The following is a 23544-nucleotide window of genomic DNA, read 5'->3' as shown; positions in this document are numbered from 1 at the left end:
CTGAAAACTCATTGTCTCACGTTTCATCCAGGACTGTCTGTTAGCCTGGGCTCCTTTTGAAGACCTCCCACACCCTGAGCATGCTGAAGACAGCACAGCAGCCCTGGCGAACAAAGATGGCAGCATCTGAGGAACCAGAGGCCCTTGCTTTGCAGACCGTCACCAACCCCTGCAGCCGGGGCAAGTGGTTTCTCTTCCAACTCCAGAGATCTGGAAGGAGAGGCCCAGCACCCTGACTGCTGGTTGTTGGGAAGCCAACCATCTACCTCCAACCATTATATTGCAGCCTACTGCGTGACCATGAACAACCTGTTTCATCTGTCTCAACCTCAGTGTTCTCTTCTGTAAAATAGGGATAACACTACCTACCTCCTAAGGTTGTGGCAATGAGGAAATAAGCTGACCTATCCAAGGTAACGGGCACATATGTCCTCATATGCTGGCTTCTCCCGACTTTAGCACCCTAGCACCTTCTTTCATTTGTATGTATTTGGCAAGTATTGGGATGGTGCTGCCCTGGCCTCCAGGATGTTGCCAGACCTGAGCCTGCCAGGGACATCAGAGAAGAACAGGTAGGATCCCAAGCCCACAACAAGGTCCACTGGGCAGCAGCTTCTCAGCCAGGTCAGGCCCATGGCCTTCCTACCCTCTGGCCCAGATGTCCGGTTCTGCCATGGAGTCCAGATCTTAGGACTGCCTCCTGGGTTAGCACACTGTCCTGTAAGCTCTCTATGTGAGCTGGAACAGGGCTGCCAGCACCAGGGCCCGTCTCCTCCTTCTATGCCTCTCCCATGGGGAGTCAAGCACAGGGCTGGGCCCCATGGAGATGGGTGCTTAGCTGACTGCCAGGCTCACGTGGTGGCACCTCTCACCCCTCAGCTCTGCCTGATCCTGCCCCAGCCTCCAGTGTATCTTAGCCTCTGCTCTCCTCTCTGGATTTCTGGGCTTAGCAGGAGCCAGGACCACAGTGGGAGAGAGCATGGGCAGCGCAGACTGTGAGATCCCTCCATATGGAAGGCCTGTCCTCCCAACTTTGCCCTCTGATACAGTCTAGGTATCTTCTCTTCCAAGAAACCATCCCTAAGAGTGCCTTCCCCATCAATCCCAGGGCACAGCTGTTGCTACCTACTCTTGGGTCTTCAACACAGTAGGGTAAATATTTGTTGGCAGGCTGTGAGCTCCTCGACAACCAGGATTCATCTGATCTGTATCTGCATGGACAAGATCTGGCATACAGTAGGTGCTCAATAACTTTAGGGTCAGTGATTGAGCCATCAAGAAGTAGTACCCCTCAGCTGGGGCATAGCGAGGGGGGAGAAACAGGAGAAGGCAGGAGGGAAATGAGTCTCTGCAGCTGCACCAGAACTCCCCAGAAGGCAGGGCTGGTCCAGTGTGAGGTGGGTTTCCTGAAGACCTGGGAGTGTCCTGTCCAGGGAAGCATGCAAGCAGAGGTGGGAGGGTCACTTCGCAGGATGGTATAAGCACGGATGGATTCGAGCACTGAACACATTTCAGGCCAGACAATCTCTGATGCCTTTCAACTCTGAAGTCTAAGGCTAAGCTCTTTGAATGCCTACAACTGAGCAGGCTTTACGTTAAATGCTTTAGATGCACTTCTTCGTCTAGTCCTCGCAACTATCCTTCGCAATAGGTAGCATTATTACCCCCATTTTACAGATGAGGAAAATGAGGCTTAGAAATGGAAAGAAAATTGCCCAAGGCCACACAGGTGCTGGAAGAGGGATTTGAATCTGGGTCCGAGTCCAGGCCCGACACTCTCAACCATTAGGAGACCAAGCCCTGGCAGGTCTAAAGTAGCACATTCTCTGACTAAACTGGTCTGATGAGGCCACCAGGTGGACACCCAGTGTGCCCTGACTCATCACTCAGCCTCAGGAAACCTCTACCCTTGCCATCCCTCCTTCGCACATGGGCACACGTGTTCCCGAAACTGCTTATTCACAGTGTAACCCATGTATTATCCAGAAGCAGATTACACAGCAAGGCAGAGTCATCCAACACAACTCACATGGCATCTGTCCTCACATATATTGTCATCATTGCGTAATGTGCACAGATACACACATCCTTGCTCCCACAAGGGTTCACATGCATGTGCATTTTCATCCAATGGACATTCATGCTCCTGTACACAGAAGCTGTACAGATACAAAACCTTACATACGTGTTCACATGTTTATCCCCATACAACAGACATACATGTTCATTTCGCCTCACTTAGGCACCCACGTCTTCTCAACGTCATACACCAAATCCTCCCCCAACAAGAACTTTATCCATTGTTCCCAGGTCCAATACTAGGCCCAGGTGAGCGATAATGCTCCCTCCCTCTGGGGTTGGCCAGGCAGCCCTGAGAGGGGGAGAAGGCTCAGCCTGCCTGTGATGGATGGAATTAATCTACTGAGCTGGAGAAACTAAATAATTAAATCCCTAATCACCCCCCAAGCCAACCCAGGCCAATATAGCTGAGGGAGGGAGGGGGCTCTGAGGCCCAGACCAATATCCTAGAGAGGGGGAGGGGTTTGGGAAGAGAGGCACAGACAGAACCCTCTAGGAGGGTTCTCTGAGAGCTCTGGCAGGCAGACAGACAGACAGACATGGTTCTCCAGTGCCACAGGCTCTCCCTTTCCCCGTGGAAATGGAGCAGCTTCAGAAGGCAGCCCACCAGCAGCCACTGATACAGAACGAGAGGAAGCATACAGTCCTCTCCTACCTTCCCCACAGCCTTTCTTGACCCTCCATGGGGTGTGTCCTGGGAGCATATGGGGAGGGCAGACAGGACACTCAAAGTACCCAGGACCATGGCCATCAGTGAGGTCCACCAAAAGTGGAGCTGACGAGGGATCAGTCGGGCCCTGGTCCAGCCTTGCCCCACTCAGAACAGGCCCTTTCCCAGCCTGGCGCAGAGGGCAGGGAAGGACCCCTCCACGCAGGTGCACCTGCTTCCCTCAGGAAGTGGGTCCAGCACGTGGCTAATAAGCTGAGGATGGGGCAGAGGCCTGGGCAGGGGGGCTCAGGGAATCAGCCGGGGAAGAGGCCCCAGTCCGATTGGCTGAAAAGTGGGTCATATTCCTTTTGAAAAATAGTGAGAAAATGGATAAGTAGGTCGGGCTCTCATCCCCTCAGCCCCAGGCACCATCCCCGACTTGCGGTGGGGAAAGAAGGAAAGGCCTGGACGTGCCAAAGCCCCATCTCCCCAGGACCCCCGGGGCCCCCAGCGCAGGAGGCCAAGGTCATCATCACTCAGGACACTCAAGGACATGCACACTCTGAGGCCAGGACTGGAGCACAAGCCCCACCCCGCCCTGGGCCCTGGAGTGAAAGGTGCTAGGGCCCAGCCAAGCTGAAGGGCTGGGGGTTCCAACACGCAGGTCCCTGAGGAGCCCCTTCCCATCCTCACGTCGGTCGTGATGTCTCCTCTCCTCTCTTCTCCTCCCTTTCCTCATCGTCCACGTGGGCAGAGTCGTTGCCATGACACCGCGGGCAGGTGGGCGGCTCTGGCGGCTGTTTCGGCCCAACCCCCATGCTCAGAGCCCAGGTGGGAGGGGATCGGCTGCAGCGCCCCCGCCCCTAGTCCGGATGAGCGAGGAGATTGGCAGAAGGCCCCCATACACCCCAGAAACTACAAGGGGCTCTAACACCGGCCTCGGGAAGGAGGCAACCCTGGCGCAGGCTTGGATGTCTGGGGGAGGAACTCTCAAAGAGGATTTCAGGCTTTAATGCCCCCACCACACCTAACAGAGGTCAGAGACTGGCATCCTGGCGGGACTGACCCACAACTCCCACTTCCTCCCCCTTTTCTCACCAGCACCCCTCCCAGATTTCCCCACAGAGTACTAAGTCTCAGTCCCTTCACCCTAGCAGCTGACTGGTCCTGCCTGAGGTCTAACCTCAGTTCCTCATTCAGCAACACAAGCTCAAGTCTCCATGCTCTCTTCAGAGGGGAAAACAGCCAAAGTTGCGAGTCTCAGAGAGATTCCTCCCCTACCACCAAACCCCCAGCCTGTCCTCTAGATATTGGGTCCCCTTTCCCTGGGTGTCCCCCATACCTGAATTCACATCACCGCCTGGGGGGACCACTCACTCCTAAGCCCATATTTGGCCAAGGTACCACCCCACAGGAGAGAGGAGGGGCAAAGGTGGGGGCTAGATGCTGTCTGAGGATGCTGCCCTGCCTCCCACCACATCTGGCCTCAGGAAGTCTGGGTCAGGCCCAAGCTCACGGCTCTGAGCCCTCCTCCCAGGGTCTACATGCCTCCCTGTGTGTGTCTCTAAGTCTCTGTGGCTCTCACTGCCTAAAAGCCTTCCCCCTGTTCAGGACTCTGCTCCCTATCCCTGTTCCCTAAGGCAGGAGTCCTGTATCACTGGCTAAATGGAACCAGAGGGACCCCTGCTTGGTAGCCCTCTGCAGCCTGGCGTATGTGGGGTGGTGGTGGCAAGATCCAAAACGAAGGGAGAATGGCAGCCAGGGTATCCAGCTTGTCATGGGGCATTCATGACATACATACCACATATACACATAAAGATACTTTTACTTTCTTCCTTAGCCTTCCCCTACTGACTAAGATAGTAGATCCGACTGGCTAAAATATATACGTGCACACGTGTGCTTGTGTGTTTGCATGCATGCATGTGTTTGCACATTGCATCTCCTTTTCTCCACCTCCACTGCCAGGGCTGCCCTCATCCTAAGTCCTCACCAAAGCTATTACAGCGGGTTGCTAACTGGTCTCCCTGCCTCGCATCTTGGTCCAGCTCAATCCATTCTCCTCACTGGCTGCCAGTGCGATCTATCGAAAATTGTCTATTCACCAACACGCGTTGAGGGCCTACTCTGAGCCAAGCACCCCTCTGGACACAGTGGGGGCAACAGTGAACCAGACAGATGAAGCTCCCGTTCTCATGAAATTTACATTCTAGTGGGAAAAGATAGAAGATAAACAATGACATGAAAGAGTGGAGGTGGTAAGTGCTGAAATTTTCTTTAAAAAGTGGGTGAGGGGCTAGGATGACAAGGGGCTATTTAAGACAGACTGTGGGGGAGGCCTCTCCAAAGAAGTGACTTTTGAGCAAAGACTTGGATAAAGTGAGGGAGCGAGTCACGTGGGTGTCTGGGGGAAGAGCATTTCAGGGTGAAGGAAAACCTAGTACCACAGCCTGGAGGTGAGACTGCGCTCAGCATCTCTGTGAAACTGAAAGGAAGCCCTTGTAGAGGGGGCACCTGACACCACGGAGGTCACTGGAGGCTATTGTACACACAGAATTTGTCACTCAGGCCCCAGGAAGCACTGTGGATTTAACTCTGAGTGAGATGGAAAGCCACTGGCAAAGCAAGACCTCATCCTTGTCTGGCTGCTTCTGGGGGAGAATCTATGGTGTGGGGCCTGGCAAAGGTGGAAGTAGGGAGACCAGTGGGGACATTTCCTGTTTCCTACAGCTGCCCACCTGGTGACCACCTGTTCAACCTTCCAGCCTCAGCTCAAAGGTCTGCTCTCCTATGAATCCTTTACCAAACCCCTCCCTTCCCCACTCCAGAAATGACCAAGCCCTCCATGGGTCCCCACTGCCCCCAGTGAACACGTATGTCTTCCTACCTTCCTTAACACTCTCCTCACTTGGTTCCAGGGCTTTTACCTTCTCTAGATTGTAAGTTACCTGAGGGCAAGGACCATCCACAGTATCTAGCACAGTATGTGGCACATCACAGGCATAAAATAAACATTGGTTGAATGAATAGGTGCATTGGGTGAAGCACATGTGATGGCAAAGGGACTATTTGCTGGCTGTTGTTAACCTGGGTGAGTGAGGTGCAGCTGTAAGTGGTCACGAGTTGCAAACAGGCCAATGTTAGCATGTGCCCACATATTTTTGCATACTCTGATCATATGGATCTGTGTGTACATGTTGACAAATCCCTATGTTGGTATATACAACCCTGTAGATTTGTTCATGTATGTACATGTTAGAAAGCATATTTATGTTGAGATATGTACATTAAGGCACAGACAAGTAATGTACACATGCACATGTACATACATATTGCCACATACCCTGTATGTGTGAGGGTTATGCACACATTTGGACTTCCATAATATCCCTGCCCCTTTCACCCACTAAGCCCAACTTGTTCTGCTTGATTCTTGAAATTTCTGGGATAATATTAACGTTCAAGTTCCCATACTCTTCCCCCACATTACACCCTTAAGAACCATAACATCTGATCAGCTTTGGGTTCAGTTCCTTACTCAGCTGTCCCAAAGGCCTGCACAGGTTTCTCCTCTGCAAACTCCCATCATATGGATGGTGGCAAGGAACAACTGGGTCCCTGTGACATGAGAATTTGAGAGATCTCAAGGAGCCTACTTTATGGAGAAGAGTCACAGGCATCAGGATGGATCAAGTTCAAGTTTGTGGGAAAACAACTTTTGGACAGTCCCAATGTTTAGTCAGAACCTCCCTCTCTCACGCTCGCTCTCTCATTTTTTCTCTCTGTCACATTTATTCACATGTATGACTCAACTTATGTACATATATTTGTATGTTGTTAAGTCATGTGTGCATATATGTGCCCCAAATACAAGCTCACATGCATACTCACACACATCTATGCATCATTGAGTGAGTACTCCACACATACACACACACAGATTTAAGTAATTACCTTCAAGTCACATATATACATGGATGCACACATAGAGTCATACACATATATACACATGTATATATGTGTCCACACTTATACACAAACTCATAAGTGTGCTTGTACACATTCACACAGCATACTCACACACATGCATGTACACAGTACATACATAGTCATATGCCCACTCCTAGGCAGAAGTACACATGCATGTGCACTGGAATCACAGAGATATCCAGCCCCTCCTCTGGCTTCTACCCTGTGCACAAAGCCAGGAGTCCATATTCTCTCCAAGTGACATCACAAGTTTGCATTTGCTCTTTCGTCTTGCCAATCTCCCACTTCGCCACGTGGAAAGTTATCCCTATCCTCAATAGGATATGCCCCACTCCTGGACTCACTCCATTCCCACCCCTCCTCAGAAAAAGAAAAAAAACAGTCCTTTTAATAAAGGGCTCTGTTATCCCCTTGTCCCATGCGTGGAATAACCAATATTTCCTCAGACAACTGCGGGGGGCGGGTAACAATGAAGTAGGTGCACCTCAGGGAGTAGATGCACCTTTTCCCACCCAAGAGGCAGCCCCCACCCCCAAACCCATATATATATATATAACTCTTTAATTCTAAAAGGGGAAATGAAGAGAAAATGTCAAGGCCAGAGTTCTTCCTCCCAGTACCTCTGACTATGGTCCACTGATCTCAGACTCCAAAACAGTTATTGGGGCAGAGGAAGGAAGAGTCAGAAAATTATCTCTGGGCCCTAAAACCTCGGAGGATGCCACTCTTTTTCCCTAGAAAGCAGCTTCATGATGTTCAGTGAACCCCTCTCATCGCAGCCCCAGGGCCCTGCCAAGGAAGCATAGACCTGGAGGCTTAAAAATGTAAATAGGGTGACCTAGGCTCAAGATAACAAAAAAAGCAAGTATTTAAATGCAAGAGCTGAGTAGGGAGCAGGGAGGCAAGCTGAAGACACTTCATAGCAGGAAAGCAGCTGCTGGAACACTGGACCATGAATGGCAGGACTCTCGAAGGGGCCAGGGAGAAGGGGGTGGACATCCAGCATTCCGTGTGGGGGTGGAGGGGTGATTGCTTCAGGCAGTAGCAGCAGCTCCAAAGTAAAGTCTTATCAAAGCTGTTATGTAACCAAGGGAGCTGAGTGGAGCACAAACACCTCCCCTCCCCAAACAGGCACCCACACCCACACCCACCACCTCCCAGCACCCACAGCATAGGAAAACTCAGCTCCTTCCAAGCAGCTAGAGAAGGGAGGAATCATCTTGATGAGTTACATCAAAAACATGATGGGTGAGGGGCTCCTTATTACCTGGAAATCACATCTGGGAAGAGATGAACTGGTTCAGTTTGGGGTCCCTAGATACCTCCCCCTTTTCTTGAACTCTCTGCCACACCCAATTTTTGCCCAGCATCATCTGGAAACCCTCTCCTTCCTCTCCCCTCAAGAAGGATTCCATTTGAATATTTGATTGTGCTCTTGGGGATGGGGAGGTGAAGCTGCCATCAACCCCTCCTGCCTGTTGTTCCCCCACAGTCTCATCTGCATGTCCTGACATTTGGCTCTCATCTCCCTGGGATGACAAGGGAAGAGACCTGGAGAAATAACTCCTTGCCCTATTCCCTTCAGAGTTACAAAGACAGAGCATAAGAACCCAGAAAATTGAGATGACCCTGACCCTAGGTTAGTGGGGAAAAGGTTTCCAAGGGAGTTGAGGATTGAAACCCAGACCCTATCCCCCAATTTAAATATTTTTTCTTCCCCTGATCTTCCTCTTTCCCCACTGTCCCATCTCCAGTAGCCTTCTCCTTCTCTGCTCATGGCATTGAACAACCCCACACATACACTCCTTAAATCCTTTGCTTGGAAATCTTCCTCCCTAACAAAAGTCTCTCCAAAATGCTGCTCTGAGCTGTGGCTGGAGTAGGCAGAGAATGAAACAGGCCTGCAAAACATTTCACTATCCTCTGTCCTATATTCCAAAGTGTGGTGGGCAGGGGGATGACATGTGGTCAATCAAATTATCCTGAACTTCTGAGCTCTATCCACCCCAGACCTAACCAGAAAAACCTAGCTCTCCTAATCCAGCACTGCCTTGAGCCTGAACTTCTGGGATCCAGTAGGAGAAAGGCTGGTGCCAGTACCCATAAGCTTGTTACACTAAAAACTATCTTTAAGAAGAGAGCTCACATCCACAACATCATTCTCCATCCCTACCCCTACACTAACAGTAGGGTAGTTTTGGAAAGGGGAGGGGGAACTGAAACAGGGAAAGAGGAGCTCCTTTCCCAAATACCACTAATAACTATGAGGCCTAAAGCCAGAGGGAGGACTCCCAAATCTATCTTTCCATCCAGGGACTCTGTCCTTGGAAAGTGGGTCATCTGGGAGGATTTTTCTAGTGAGCCCTCAGCACTCCCCAGCGGCCTTTCCATGATCGGGCCCCAACGCAGCCCCTTTCAGGACCCAGGACAGTTCCAAAGGAGCAAAACCACACGAGTCCCGTTCAGCACTCGGGACAGCTCCCACCGACTCTCTGGGCCCGGTTGCCCGAAACTCAGCCTGCCAGAAAGGAACAGGCTTACCCCACCACACACTTTCTTCAGAGCAGAAGCCCCTCGCCCCTGCCCCTCCCACACTCGCTCCAATTCACCGAGGGCACCTGGTCCCCTCCTTTCCCTCTATGTCCAAAGAGAGAAAAGAAACCGAGACATGAGGCTTCCCTGAAGGAGCCTAGAGAGAAGACCCCACCCACCTCCATTCAGCCCTGAGCCTCTCAACGCCACTCACAGCTGGTTCTAAAAACCACTTTCTTTCTTAACCACCATCCCAAAAATAAAAGAAATACTCACGTGGGGGCTCCCAGCCCTGTAGGCAGATGTGGTGGGGGGAGGCAGAGAGAGGTAGCTCCCCACACCCTGCTCGGAGCCCCCTTGCTGAAGGAGCCAGCTCCCATCTGGACTGGGGGGAGGAGAGACATGTGGAAGCACTGAGTGAGGGGAGGGGAGAAAAGAGAGGGGAGGAGGCAAGAGCGGGGTACTGCGGGGTGGGGGTGTCGGGATGGGGGCGAGGGAATCCTTTTTAATTTTGTTCTCTCCCCATGTCTACATCAGCCCTGCAGGCTCAGCTCTTTAATATTTACACACAGGAAGAGGAGAGGATGAGAAAGAATAGAGAGTGAGGGGGGCAGGGGATACCTGAGCTTAAAGGGCATAGAGGCAGGGGCCTTCGGGAGCTGGGAGCTTGGGGCCCCCACACCATCCCCAGCCCTCTCTCATTCCAAGCTCCTCACTGGAAGGAAGAAGGAACTCTGGGACCATTCTGTCCCTTTGTTAACAAGACACTTTGAAGCCGCATCAGAAAAAGATCAGATCCCCACCCACATACCTGGACACCCCCACAAACCCAGATTTCTTGGGTGCCTTATGTGCAGATGGTAGAGGCAGTATTCATGCACAAGCATGTTCTTATGCTTGGAGGCATGTTTGCATATGGGATGCTGTGTAAAAGCACATGAACATATCATGTAGCATGTACAGATTTATACAAGTATGTTCCGAGTGTATTCACATGTAACAGTCCATGCAATCATAGGCAAACTTATGTAATCATATGCGTAAGCCAGCCCCCAAGTGACCTCCCCGAGCTCTTCAGTTACAACCCCAAGGACAAGGCTACCCACCTCCCCAGACTCCTTTATTCACAGGCCCCTCCCTCACAGCCTCACTTTTTCTTTCTGTGACATGGGGAGAAGGGCTGGTGGGAAGGCAAGCTGCATTTAAGCCTAGGGACTTGACAAGTTATTAGCAACGATGAGCTGGCAGCTCGTTACCATAACGATTGTGCCACCACCTCACCCCAGCTCAAACCCAGACTCCCCAGACGGCAGGAGGCCCGCTGAGCCAGCAGCCTTCAGACGGGAGGGGGCGGGGTGGGTAAAGAGAATCGAGACATAATGCTTGTATAGTGGAGGGTACGCAGCTGTTCTTCCAAACCCCACTGAGAGACAAAGCTTTGAATCCACCAAGTGGGAATGAAACCAGACTCTGGAAAGGTTTCCTGACCATGGGGATGGTAAGACACTGGAAGGGGTCTGTTGAAGACCCTCTAGACAAAAGCTGCTGCTGTCATTTGCTCTCTTCATCCCCTCACTCCAAGAACCTCTTCTACTGATCTTCGCAGATTAAAAGAAAAAGCAACCAAATGGGAGTCCTCTCTCTGAATTGCAGTCTTCCCATCTGTAAAATGGGAACAATTATCTTTATGGTTTACCCGAGACTCCTGGAATGTTTGATTAGAAAGGGTTTAAGGGTAACTACACACTCTTCTAAAATCAGACAAGCCCCAGGAGTTTCTCTACCCAACAGGAACCCACGAAGTAAGGAACTGTCAGGCCAGCTGGAGGCAAAATGCATCAGAAACTGGGTAGGATGAAGGAAAATGGAGCTGAGCCAGCTCAAGCCCCAACATCAGCTAGAGAGAGATGATGTGAGGTGCCAGGCAGCAGCTGAAGGCAGGCACTTCCTCAGAAGAAAGTCTGGGAGTCTGGCCTGCAGCAGCTTCAATGCCTCACCAGCAGGAATCAAGAAAAGCCCACAACCTACCTCAGTGCTTGGTATGGCTAGGAATCCCCATCTCCAGGAATATCTGTAGCTTCCTCTCTTTTGAAAGGGGTCCCAGATTGAAGGATCTACAGCCTTAGGCTTATTGAGTCTCTGATCCTTCTCCCCAGATCCCCTCTGTTCAGCTCTGATGGCATGGGGATGGCCGTGGGGAGGGGAGGTTGGGGCGGCAGGAATGGAAAGCAACACGGAGGGTTGGAAAGTTCCTGGGCTAAGACTAGCCAAAAACCCACAAGTTTGCTGTGTGACCTTGGACAAGTCCCCTCCCTTCTCTGGGCTTCAGTATCCTCACTTTATAATTAAGAGGTTAGATCAAGTCAATTCTAAGGTTCCTCCCTTGGCCATCATTCGATAACTACATACAAGCTCACTCCTTGGACGTGAGCCCCCTGGCATAAAATGCAGTGGGCACTGCCTGCCAGATCAGTGGGGCAGTGGGGGTGGGGGATGCGGGGGTTGTATCAGAGGCTGTTCATCCTATGTTCATGTTCCTTTTAGAAGCACCTGCCACCCTAGCCCTCCCGCTCCCTTTTTAGACCCTGATTCACTGCCAACTCACGAAGCCTCTCCCTCCCCTCCCTCCCTTCTCCCCCTCTCTCTCCCTTTTAGGCCTTGGCAGCTGGGTGCAGCAGTAGCCCCAGGACTCAGGGACTGCTGGGCAAAGGTGGAGATCAGTGCCCCCAGGGTCACAGAGAGCACACCAGGGGCTACCACTCTCTTAACTTTGGCCCAGCCCAGCTCTTCGGGTTACCAAAGGACCAGGGATGGAGTCTTTCTGTACCACTAACTAGCAGTGTGGGATTATGGGAAATGCAATTCACCTCTCGAGCCTCAACACCTTCATCTGTAAATTGGCATTATAGTGGTATAGTAGGTTGAACTACATGAAATTGCTGCTTTTGCAGGTAAAAAACAAGAACAGTTGAATATTGGCAATTTCATATGGCTTAACCTGACCCACCTGCTTCCTGGGGGCTATTGGGGAGATAAGATGAAAGAGTTGAGAGGGGAGCATTTTTCAAAAGCCCTAAACTGATAAAAGGGCATTTATTATTATTATTATTATTATTATTATTATTATTTTATTACTTCACAGAGCACAGACCCACCTAGAGCCAGTGGGCTGAACCAATGACCCAGAACTTAGAAATTTAGGGCTTGGGAGTCTGGGAGACAGCCACCTGCTCTGATGACTAAGAACAGGGCAGAAGCTTCCACCTGGCCTCCTCAGCTCCAGGCTCTAAAGGGCTCTTGGTGAAACATTACTGGGTTGACACAAGTTCCCAGGCCCCAAGAGGAAGCACACACACTCCAGCTCACCCCAGGCCCCACCACCACCAGGTGCCCCAGCACGCAGCAAGGACACAACCAGCAGCATCACAGAGGGTACCCCCTGAGGTGGCTGAAGGTGGGGACCAAGGTGGGAAGTGCAACGCAGCTCTTGCCTGAGTCAGGGGTGAGGAGTCCCGGGGGAGGGGGATGATCTGACTCTGAAAAGTCTGATCTCCCTCTCCCATGCTCCCCGCCACCAAGAATCCCTGGGGGGAGTGGGGACAAAGACCAGGTGTGGATGATTCAGAGTGAACCCTGCTCAGACACATTCTCACACAGCCAACACACACACACACACACTCACACTCACACAGGCCACAGACACCTGAACCCACTCACAGAGACATAGTCACACCAGCACACACACACATCCATTCACATACACACTCACAGACACATATACAGGCACACGCGGTGACAACACACTCACTCATTCACACACATGTCCAGAGATACATACACAGTAACACCCTCCACACTCACACTGCATACACCCACTGACACGCGCACACACTCACTGCATACACTCAGGGGCACACAATCACCCACAGACTCACACGGTGACACACTCACACTCGTCACAGACACAGTGACACGCACTCACACTTACACACCAGCACAGGAAACTTCTCTCCGGATCTCCCCAACACCACCACTTCCCCCCGCAACCCCGCTGGCTACTCCCTCCCGAACCCAAGCCTCCAGACCGGCCAGAGCTGGGCCAGGGCTGGCCGGCCCCGGCGGCTCTACCCGGAGAGCCGGTCCTCGCTCCGCGTGGTCCCCTCGCCGGTCCCTCGGGTCAGGCCCGCGGGCCGCCAGGCCGGGGCGGGGCGGGGGCGGCGGAGGAGGCCCAGCCCTCCCCCGTTCCGGGGCCGGGAGCCGAGGCCGCCGGAGCCCGGGGCGTGGGCGGCGCCGGGGCCGCAGCCAGGCCGAGGCTGGGGGGCGCTGCAGAGGGCGCGGCGAGCGCGGCCCCGTCCCCACCCCTCCCCGCGGCTTACCTGGCCCGGCTCGGGCTCCGGCCGGGTTACATGGTGCCGGCGGCCCGGGCCGGGGGCGCTGCGGCGGCGGCGGGCGGGCGGGCGGGCAGGGACGGGGCCCGGCACTGCGGAGCCCCCAGCGGAGGGGCCGCGCCGGCTGCGGAGCCCCAGCGAGCGCCGAGCGGCAGCGGGCGCGGGAGCGGGAGGCGGCCAAGCCACGGAGGCTGGATTTCCCGGGGACCAGGAAGGGGAGGCGGGGGGATCCCGCCCGCGCGCTCCGCCCCCGCCCCCGCCCCCGCGCAGGGCTGCCGAGCCCGGAGCCCGCGAGAGGGAGGGGGAGCCCGAGCTCCCCGCCCCCGCACCGGACCCGGGAGGGCCGAGGTCGCAGCCGGCGGGCGGCCGCCGGGGTCTCGGAGGAGCGCCAGCCTCGTTGAGCGACAGCGCTGGGGAGGCCCACCCCGGGAGTGGGAATAAGCTCTCCTCCCCGGGGACCACTGGGTCAGTGTCGCCGGGGACCCTGAAACAGGCACACAGTGTCACCGCCACGCGCAGCCGACCTAGGCACAGGGAGCCGAGCCCAGAGGCGGGCGGCTGGGGAGACCGTCACACAGTCTCACGGACACGGTCTCGCGCCCCACCGAGGCACTGTCACACCCTGAATGTCACGGACGGCCCCCCAGGCACATCCCGTCAGGAGACTCTCCTTCGGGTTTTCCTGGTCAGCTACCTGACTTCAGCTCCTGGCCTCGGTTCAAAGAGCCCCCTTCCTCTGCCCCAGCCCCGGCCAGGGTGGGGCGCTGTGCCCGGCCTCAGAGCCTCCGACAGGCGTTCCCCACCCACAGTCCGCACGGCCGAGGCATCCCCGGTGTGGAGGGAGAACCCGGCTACACCTGCCGACTTTGCTGGGGCCCCCACCCGTGCCCACTGTGCCCGCCCACCTCTAGGCCCTGAGCCAGGGGTTATGCCATGGCGGGGGCGGGGCGGGTGAGGGAAAGGGGACTGTCCGAAGCACAGCCGGAGGCTGCAGAGCCAGGACACAGGCTGCAGGAGCCAGGAGAGGCGGAGGAGAGCTGACTGCAGCAGTCCCTTGGCTGGAATCCGTCTTGGCGCCCAGAACGATGCTGTAATCGGGGGGAGGGGGCCGCATTGGGGAAGCCGCAGGGGGAGGGGCTGAAGGTGTGGGGGAGGGGCTGGTCTGGATTCTGATTTCCCAGGGTGGGTGTGAGGGAACACTGCCTCAGGCGCTGAAAGTTGGGCTGAAGAGTGGTATGCATCCTCCAAGCCCTCTTCCCCTCTTCCCACCTCCACCTTTTCCGGTCTTGAAAGCTTTGGGGTAGTGATGTGTGGGCTCAGGCAGCTTGGGAGACCAACTGTCCACCTCTCTAGGAACAGACCTTGGAGTAGTTCCGATTAAACGCCCACCCAACAGCTCCCTTCTCCCTATACTGTCTCTCCTCCTTGTATAAAGGTGGAAACTGAGGCACAGAAAGTGGAAGTCACAGGCCCAAAACAGTTAGAGCTGGGAGCCAAGCCCTTCCTCTTTCCCCATGGCGATGTTTAAAGATGCCACATTACATAAATGACATAAAGGGCGTTGGCGGGCCCTTTCCCCAGGAAACCTAGAAGTCTGGTGGGAGGCTGGCAGACTGGTCACCTATCCTGCTGCCTGTAAGACCAGTTCACTCAAGACTTTTCAATCATGAGCCAAGGTTGCAGACAATCCCAGCCTGGGGATCAGCCAAGAGCGGATATCAGAGAAAATAAGACAGAAAGTTGTTCCCAGGAACTAGCTTTAGAACTGAAAGAGGCATTTCACTTTCTATGAAGCATAAAGAAGAACAGCCATCATGTAGGATGCTAAAAGGCCCCACCATGTTTTTTCAGTTCTAAGATGTACATTTTGTTAACTATACTGAAATTGGAAAGCATTTCACAATGGATAGGGACATTTAATATGGTTTTCTACTTTTTCTTAAAGCTGTTATCAAAAAGATGATGTGTTTTAGAATTGAGAACATAGTGTAGTTTTCATCTGTTCATTCAACAACCATTTATTGATTGCACCTCGCACCTTGCTAGCCTCTTGATTAAAGATTAATCAGACAGGCTTACCTTAGTCAGCATTGTCTCACACGCATCCGGTATATATAAGGGAGATGGAGATGTACACCAATAGTTACTCTCAGGGCCAGCTTCGTGGGAGTGTGAGCTGTACAGTCACACAGAGGCCCGCACTCAAAGGGGCCCCACTCTTGCTTTAATACTCTGCTGTCACCATCTTGAAATACTTAATAATTTTCGAATGAGGGGCTCTGCACGCCACAAATTATGATTGCTGTATTAGGAATTCCATGCCTTAATAGAGATGGGCACAAAATACTTTTAGAGTCTAAAGGCAACAGCCTACTCTGCCTAGGTGAAGAGGGGCAGTCAAAGAGGTAAAGAAGCATAAAGGAGGCTTTTGAGTAGAATCTCAAAGATTGGGAAAGAGAATTACAGGTAGACAGCCACATATGTGCAAAGACAGAAACTCATCAAAATGTCAATCAAGCAGTATGGCCGACCAGGTGCTTGGTTGATCCTTTGCTGAAAACGTCATAAATGATACATAAAATATTTTTTTAAATCTTCTTAAATGCATCAATGAGCTGGCAAGAAAATATGAATCAGTGCAGCCAAAATCTAAGTGAAGGCAGAACCGGAGAAGTAAGCAGAGCACGGAAGCCAACTTTAGCCTTGGGGGCTATGATACATTGGTTGCAAAAATGACACCAATTCTCCACCTGTCCCTGAATCCATGTCCTTTGCCCTGAGACTTTGCAACTCCCTGCATGAAGAGATGGACTCTATTTTCCTACCCCTTGAATCTGGACTTGTAACTTGCTTTGGCCAATAGAAAGTGGAAGAAGTCATGATGTGCCAGTTCTGAGCCCAAGGTTTAAGAGATTTGCATGCTTCTACTCTTTCTCTTGGTCTCCTGCCTCCACTGTAGAACAAGCCTGGAATAGCCTGTTGGAGGACGAGAGACAAGGTGCAAGAGAGCCGTGCTACCCCAGCCAAGACTATCATAGAACACCCTGTAGCCAGCAGACCCCCAGACACATGACAGAGCCCAGCCAAGATCAACATAGATATCTACCTGACCACAACTAGCTGCAGACACTCAAGTGAGACCAACCAAATGAGAAGAACCATCAAGCCAATTTGAGGACTCTTGAGCAATAATAAATGCTTATTAATTTAAGCCACTGAGTTCTGGAATGGTGTGTTATGCTACAATATTATGGCAATAAATAACCGATACAGAGATATTTGCTAATAGATGAAATTGAACTTCAGTTTTCATGATTTCTCAGGGCATGTGGATAAGAAGATAAAGTGCAGGGTCTGCCCAAGTTGAGCAAATACTCCCCTGCATAAACTTAAAAGCCCAAACGGCTCTACTCTAATGCACAAGTGAACTAGAAAAAACTCACCCCATTCCCACACCTAGGAAATTGCAAGGAAGATTATCTGTTTTAAACCTTGGCAATAGCAATGTGTGTAGGGAGAAAGAATCATCTTCTGAGAATCCATAACTACAGCTTAGACTTCACACCATATGCAATCAAATTCACTCCACCTAGGTGATCTGAAAACCTCAAACTATGAATTTAGTATAAAATGGTCCCAGATGGATAGTACCCCAGGTGCCTGGCAGAAGCAAATATAAATCTTTGTTAGAGGAACTCCCCTTTATCTCAGGCCTCAAATAATTTCCACAGATAAAGTTCCAAAGAAAATGAACAACACACAGTCAAATATCACTAAACACACACAAAAAAATGACACCAAGAACAAGAACCAATAAAAACAACAAACAGCTGAAACACATCTGCAAAGAACTCAACTGTTAGAGTTATAAGACACAGAATATAAAATAGTTATTTTTAATGTATTTAGAGAAATAAAATAATCCTATTGCTTTTGGCTTATTTTCCTTGTCTATTGTAGTGGCCAGGTCCTGAAGCACAATGATGGTGGATATGTTTCTCTTGTTTATAACTTTAGTGCTCTGATATTTTTTCTTTAGGATGATATTTATTGTAGGATTTTTGGAGACCTCTCTTGAGCCGAGAAAGGAAGCTCTAATTTGTGTCTAATTTACTAAGAGTTTTAATCACATGTATGTTAAATTTTATCAAGGGCTTTCTCCATCTTTTGACGTGATCGTATGGTTTTTCTCCCTTAATCTGTTAATGAGATCATTTACATTTAGAGATTTTCCTACTATTAAATTTTACTCTCCTGAGATAAACTCAACTTACTCAAGGAGCTTTATGATTTATTTTACATATATCATTGGATTTGATCTGCTAATTTTTTCTTGGATTTTTGTACCTATATTAATAAATAAAATGAGCCTAATATTTTCCTGTCTTTGTTATCTAGGATTTGATATCTAAGTTATTCTAGCCTCATAGAATGAGTTGGAGTGTTATGTTTTTTTCTTTCTCTGAAAAAGTCCATAAAAAAGTACATAAGATTGGAATGACCTGATATTTGTGAGTTTGTTGAAACATATCTGTAAAACCATCTGGGGGGCCGGCTCCATGGCCTAGTGGTGAAGTTCGCACGCTCCGCTGCAGAGCCCCAGGGTTCGGATCCTGGGCGCGGACATGGCACTGCTCGTCAGGCCACATTGAGGTGGTGTCCCACATCCCACAACTAGAAGGACCTGCAACTAAGATATACAACTGTGTGCGGGGCGGGGGGGCGGTTGGGGAGATAAAGCAGGAAAAAAAAAAAAAAGATTGGCAACAGTTGTTAGCCCAGGTGCCAATCCTTAAGAAAAAAGAAAAAGAAGGAAGATTGGCAACAGTTGTTAGCCTAGGTGCCAATCTTTAAAAAAAATAAAGTCTGTTTTTAAAAAAATAAATAAATAAATTTAAAAAATAAATAAATGAATAAAACCATCTGGAACTGGTGTTTTCTTTATGGGAAATTTTTTGGTTTGTTTTGTTTTACTATTGCTTCTGTTTCTTTAACAGGACTACTTCAAGGACTAATTCAGGCTTTCTATTTCTTTTTGAGTTAGTTCTAATACGTTATATTTTTCTAAGAATATGTCTATTTGTCTAAGTTTTCAAATGTATTGCCATAAAGTTGTTGATAAAATTATCATTTGAATCTCTGCTTCCTCTGTAATTGTGCCCCTCTTTATAATATTTATTTGTGCCTTCTCTCTTTCATTGCCAAAGATTTGTCCATATTTTAATCATTGTAAAGAATCAATTTCTTAGTTTTGTTGATCTTCTCTGTTGTATATTTTCTAATTTCTTGATTTCTGCTTATTTTTATTATCTATTTTCTTTAGATTTATTTATTCTTTAACTTACTGCTTAAATTGGAAACTTAGTTTCCTAATTTTCAGCTTTTCTTCTTTTTTATTATAAATATATAAGGCTATAAATTATCCTTGAAGAATTATTTTCACTGCATTTCACATGTTTTCATTATAATTTAGTTCTGAGTATTTTAACATTTCCATTATAATTTCTTCTTTGGCCTATGAATTATTTCAAAGTGTGTTTTTCATTTCCAAATGCCATTTAGTATATATTTTTGTTATTAACTTCTAACTTAATTGCATTATTATCAAGAAATCTTGCCTGTATGATGCTTATTCTTTGAAATTTATTGAATCTTGCTCTATGACTAGTATATAATCAATGTTTGTAAATGTTACATGTGTGCTTGTGGCTGTCAGTCTCCAATGTCACCCCCAATTAGTCTCATCTCAATTTATGGTATTGGTTAGTCCCAACCTACATTGAGTAATAGGGCTGATATGTATAACCAATAGAATGTTGCATAAATGACAGTATGTGACTTCTGAGGTTGTCATAAAACACTTGTAGCTTCTGTCTTGCTGTCTGAGGTTGCTCACTCTGAGGGAAGCCAGCTGCCATGTCACAAAAACACTCAAGGAGCCCTGTGGAAAGCCTCCATGGGGAAGAACTGAGGCTTCCTGCCAGTCACTAGTACCAGCTCACTAGTTATGTGGGTCGACCAGTTTGAAACAGATCCTCCAGCTCCAGTCAAGCCATCAGATGACCGCAGCCACTCACATCTCGGTGGATCTCATGAGAAATGTTGAGCCAAAACCACCCAGCCAAGCTGCTCCAGAATTCCTGGCTCACAGACACTGAGAGATTTAAAAAATGCTTATTTTTCTTTTACGCTACTGAGTTTGTGCAGCAATACATAACTAAGACAGTTCTGGAGAAGATTTTTTACTCTCTAATTGTAGGAAGCAGAATTACGCACATGTCAAGCCTTTGTTGTTCAATTTTATTGTTCATATCTTCAGTATATTTAGTGGATTTTTATCTGCTTGACTTATCAACAATTTAAGAAAATGTGTTGAAATCTCCCATTGTGATGGTAGATTTGTCTAGTTCATATCTATTGTAGCCTTATCAAATTTCCTTTTTATATTTTAAGGCTACTTTGCTAGGTGCAAAGTAGGATGTTAGGATTAAAGAGGAAACATAATTATCATTATGTTCAGATGACATAATTGCTCAGCTAGAAAACAGAAAAGAATCCAAAGACAAAGTGTTAGATGTAATTGTATTTAGCAAGTGTCTGGATATAATATCAATATACAAAAGTCACTTGCATGTTTTTACATTAGCACAAGTATAGGTAGCACACAATACATTACATTACAGTGTTTTTACATTAGTATACAATAGTAAAACATGTAACTTGTGAAAGTACATCATTTACAATAGCTACAATAATGTTAGACATTTAATAATAAATCTAAGAAACAATGCAGAAAAGTATAAATATTTACTGAAAGTCATTTAAAAAGACCTAATCAGTGATGAGAGATTTCACATTCATGCATTAGAAAATTATAATTTTGTAATGATGTCAGTTCTTCCCATCTTGATCCCTGGACTCAATGCAATTTCAATAAAAAACTATGTAATTTGATAAGCTGATTCTAAAATCAATATGGGAAAGCCAAGAATCAAGGATGATTGACACGTTTTAAAAAATTTTTATTATAAAAAATTTCAAACATACAAAAATATAGAAGAGAGAATAGTACAATACATCCCCATGTATCTATTACTGAAATTCAATGATTATAAATTTCTGGCTGATATTGTTTAATCTATATCTTTCACTCCCCTTCTCTTTGTATTATTTTGAAGCAAGCCCTGGAGATAATATTTCATTAATAAATATCTTAGTATATATCTCTAAAATACTAGAATTTTTTTGTTAAACATAATTAAAATATGGTGATCACATCTAAAACATTTAACAATAATCTTTTAATATCATCAAATATCTAGTGAAATGGCCAAATTTCTCTGATTCTTCTTATACATTGCAATTTATTGATATCACTTAAGTCATTTTTTAATCTATAAATTCTCTCTCTCACTTTTTTTCAGAAAATTTATTTGTTAAAGAAGCAAGATTGATTATCTTGAGAATTTCCTATAGTTTGGATTTTTTGCCTGCAGGATTATTTATCATATTTCTCTATATCCCATATTTTCTGAAAGTTAGTAATTAAATATAGAGTTTTAATCAGATGCAGATTTCAATTTTTGGGCAATAATTCTTCATAAGGAGAGTTGTATATTTCCATCAGTAGACATATCGTATCCAGTAATCTTTCTTTTTATGATGTCTCTCTTTTATGCAATAGAGGTTGTAAAACGGTGGTATATAAGTTTCATAATTCCCTCCTCAATTATTAGCTTGGGCACTTCCATAAAGAGAAACTTCTCTCCTCAATTATTTTATTACTCTAATGTATAGTTCATGCAGGAAAAGCAGGAAAACACTTGATGTGTTCCCTTTAGCTTTCAGTTTGAAAAACAATGAGCTGGATAAAAATGAACCTTGATCTCAAAAAGTAGGAACCTTGACTACAAAAAGCAATTCAAAATGGATTCTATACCTAAATGTGAACAGTAAAATATTAAAGCTTCTGGAAGAAAATATAGGAGCATATTTTTATGACCTTGGAGTGGGCAAATATTTCTTAAGCAAGATGCAGAAAGTGCCAACCATATAAGAAAATATTGACAAGAAGATTCTGGGAAGATGATAGAGTAGGAAGGACCAAGAATTTGTCTCCCCACCTAGACAACAATTGCATTGGTAGAATCTGTCTGATGTAACTATTTTGGAATTCTGGAGTCCATTGAAGGCATGCAACTTCCAAGGGAAGGTTTGGATGGAAAGTTGATGTTAATTTTGGTCAATTTAAGTTCTTAGCACAGTAGCATCTGCCCATCCCCCACCCCCAGCCACATGGCAGGCAGCTGTGCACATGTTCCTGCAGCAGCTTGCAGAAACCAGGGTACAAAAAGGACCCTGTTCTCTATATATCAGAGATCTATCTTCTGATCACTGAAAGCTATTTCTAATACAGAGGTGCAGACAAAGTGGAGGTAGCCATTGTTGTTGGACCTCCTTCCTTTGTTGCAAAGCCCTCCCCCTCTGGCTAAAGTGACTTCCAGGGCATATGAGGAGCTGAAGCCTTTTTTTTCTCCCTTAATTTTTCTCTTTTTCCCTTTGCGGGAGCCAGACATTAAAGACTAAGACATTCAAAAGCAGCTACATATACCGAAGAAATTAGAGTGTCATTGTGCGTGCCCCAAAAAAGGCACAGGCTCAGAGAACATCTGAGAAAATCTTAAGGTTACACCACAGGTGGATCCTTGGCATAGAACCAGCCTACAATAATTTATTTTTAAAAAATTAAAAACAGCAAACCCTGGGGATAGGGGAAAAATCTGACTTCCAGTGTTAACCCATTGTTAGACACAAAAGTCCAGTTTTCAACAAAAAAAAAAAATCAGAAAGCATACAAAGAAGCAGAAAAGTATGCTCCATTCAAAGGAAAATAATACATCAACAGAAACTGTCCCTGAAAAAGACTTAACGGTGGATCTACTAGACAAAGACTTTGAAACAACTGTCTTAAAGATACTCAAAGAACTAAAGGAAGACGTGGAGAAAGTCAAGAAAACAATGTATGAACACAATGGAAATATTGATAAAGAGATAGAAAACCTGAAAACTTATTCTGGAGATGAAAAGTACAATAACTGAAATAAAAAATTTATTAGAGGGATTTAAAAGCAGATTTGAACAGAAGAAAATATCAGTGAACTTGGAGACAAGACAATGGAAATTATTGAGGCTGAGGAACAGAAATAAAAAACATTGAAGAAAAAGGAACAGAGTCTAAGGGACCTGTAGGAGACCATCAAGGGACCAATACACATATTGTGGGAGTCCTAGAAGGAGATGAGAAAGAGAATGGGGTGGGGAGCTGGCTCCATGGCCAAGTGGTTAAGTTCACATGCTCCACTTCGGTGGCCTAGGGTTTTGCCAGTTGGGATCCTGGGTGTGGACATGGCACTGCTCATCAGGCCATGCTGAGGTGGCATCCCACATGCCACAACTAGGAGGACCCACAACTAAAAATATACAACTATGTACTCGGGGGCTTTGGGGAGAAAAAGGAAAAATAAAATCTTTAAAAAAAAAAGAGAGAGAGAGAGAAAAAGGGGCAGAGAGAATAGTTGAAGAAATAGTGGCTGAAAATGTCCCAAATTTGATGAAAGACATGAATATAAACATCCAAGAAACTCAACAAATCCAAGTAAGAGGAATTCAAAGAGACCCACACATTATAATCAAACTGTCAATAGAAAAAGACAAGGAGAGAATTTTGAAAGTGCAAGAGAGAAGCAACTGGTCACACACAAGAGATCATTAATAAGATCATAGCAGATTTCTCATTACAAACTTTGGATGTCAGAAGAGGGTGGCTGATATATTCAAAGTGTTAAAAGAAAAAACTGTCAAACAAAAATTCCATATTTAGCAAAATTATCCTTCAAAAGTGAAGGA

General features: G+C 47.7%; 1 protein-coding gene across 3 annotated transcripts in view; it reads right to left on the bottom strand.

Moving 5' to 3' along the window:
- Positions 1 to 13824, bottom strand: part of DLGAP3 (DLG associated protein 3) — a 57030-nt gene extending 43206 nt beyond the window's left edge. The window contains exons 1-2 of one of the 3 annotated variants that reach the window (XM_070260470.1): positions 9872 to 10011; positions 9527 to 9635 (exon numbers count right to left, since the gene is read on the bottom strand). The gene's annotated coding sequence lies outside the window, so the exon portion shown is untranslated. Of the gene's footprint in view, positions 1 to 3421; positions 3658 to 9526; positions 9636 to 9871; positions 10012 to 13626 lie in introns of those variants that run through there. The other 2 variants (XM_023633763.2, XM_023633767.2) reach the window with 2 other exon arrangements.
- Between the last annotated feature and the right edge of the window lie 9720 nt (positions 13825 to 23544).

The sequence above is a fragment of the Equus caballus genome, chromosome 2 (genome assembly GCF_041296265.1).
Source record: "Equus caballus isolate H_3958 breed thoroughbred chromosome 2, TB-T2T, whole genome shotgun sequence".
Taxonomy (NCBI): Eukaryota; Metazoa; Chordata; class Mammalia; order Perissodactyla; family Equidae; genus Equus; species Equus caballus.
The sequence above is the reverse complement of the archived record's forward strand: the minus strand, read 5'-3'. Positions and strand labels throughout refer to the sequence as shown.